Genomic DNA, 1,983 nt, shown 5'->3' with positions numbered 1-1,983 from the left:
TACTTTTCTGGGCCTTGACAGTGTTATTTACTTAGCAGTCAATGGACAGTCACAAGCCCATAAATTGTGTTCCAAAGACGAACAAAGCTTTTACGGGTTTGGTACGACATGGGGGTAAGTGATTAATGACAACATTTTCATTTTGGGGTGGAGTAACCTTTTAAAATCAGTAAATGCACTGACAGTACACTATTTTTGATAATACATGATTTGAGAATGATCTTGTCCATGCTCCTCCTTTGATGCTACTGATGCTTTATCTCGCTGTCTTTGTCTACAAAGGAGTTAACATGATCATTTCAACACTATTCAAATGCTTTTGTTTTCCATGTTTTAAAAGAATTTTAAATCCCGTATTTTCAATGTACTTTTGTATGGAGCTCCCAAAGGGATATAATAGTGGAAAATTAGTGGTGGAAAAACTATGGCATGGGACGAAAAAATGCTTTTGTGTTCTCTCTCAAAAAATTTGCGTTCCCTCACTAAACTTTTGCATTCCCCTGAGAAACTTTGCACAAACATTTTGTGAGCAAATACAAAAATTCTCGGGGGAACACAAAAATGTTTTTTTTTGGAGGAAAGCAAAACACAAATGCATTGACGTTGTTTTTCCTCTTATTTAATTTTTTTCACTTCATGTCCCTTTAGGGGCTCTGTCATTTTGAAACTCACTGTAAACATAAAAATAATAATAATATTAGTCAAACTACCAAAAAAAGTAAAAAATAATCAAATTTCTATACAAAAATCTCCAAAAAATAAAATAATATAAAAACCTTATCTGTTTGCAGATAATGAATGAGTTTGAATGACAAGCATCAACTTTATAATAAATTAAAGTACCTTTCCCTATTTTTTATTTTCAAATAAAATGAAAGTCTTAACTCCTTTTCACAGTGCAAAATGGTTGATTTTCAAACTCTATTAATGTGTACTGACTATGAACTACTGCTATTGGTCATCTCTGTTCAATTGCTGCATCGTATCACACTCTGTATTTGTTTCACCACCTATAATAAAACAAAGAAAAGAATCACAAGAGTTACAAGGAGACAGATACGCAAATAGCACTTATCTACATGTAATGTTAATGCTACAGCTACACAAACCCAAAGAAACTTACAAAAAAGGCAGCAAAATAAACACTGACAATTATCTTATGTTTCATTTCCTTTTTGGGTGTTTTTATGTAAGATATATATATATATATTTTTTACATTTTCTAACAGGTGAACTCAAATGGTTAATTAACTTCAAAGGAGATGTGCGCAGTGTTTTGATGTTAAAATACTTATCCCAGTTCAATATGCAGAGATGAATATAAGAAATAAGCTGTTGATAGGTTAATTTCTGAAACTCTGGCTCTGTGACTAATGAAGCATTGACCTGTTTGTTTACGCATTTAATGCTGAGTCAGAACAGATGGAATCCAATTGAAAAAAAACTGCTCATTAATTTACCACCTGAGTCAAGAAATCTCTAGCTTCCCCCTATTAACCAAACATTTTCAGGTGACAGGTTGACATATTCAATTTCATGCTTGAATTACACTCATTTTACTTACTCTTTTTGCATGGCCAACATACTTCAAACCAACCCATCTTGATCCCAATACAGATTCCGATTCCGATCACGACTAAGATCACAACAATGACTGCCAACACTGGACCAGCTGTCTGCCACTGTGAACTCGGGGGGAGCTCTGTAATAGATCAGCAAAGATCCCTGCTATTGAAGACATATGTTGACAGAGGCAGATCGACATTTTAATTGATTCCTAATGCCTATATATGCATGAACATTTATATGAGGCTTTTCGTAAGACTGCAGTACCCGGTCCTATCTCTGCCAGTGATCACTAGTGAAATCTAGTGAAAATCGTGCTCATTTCGAAGTACTCTAATGTCACCATTGCTGATGACTGTTGATTTGATAATACGCATCCAACTCAAAGTTGTCCATCCTCCAGGGGTAGACTGACGC

Source organism: Sinocyclocheilus grahami, unplaced genomic scaffold, assembly GCF_001515645.1.
Source record: "Sinocyclocheilus grahami isolate Dianchi unplaced genomic scaffold, SAMN03320097.WGS_v1.1 scaffold2178.1, whole genome shotgun sequence".
Taxonomy (NCBI): Eukaryota; Metazoa; Chordata; class Actinopteri; order Cypriniformes; family Cyprinidae; genus Sinocyclocheilus; species Sinocyclocheilus grahami.
Note: the sequence above shows the minus strand (reverse complement) of the source record.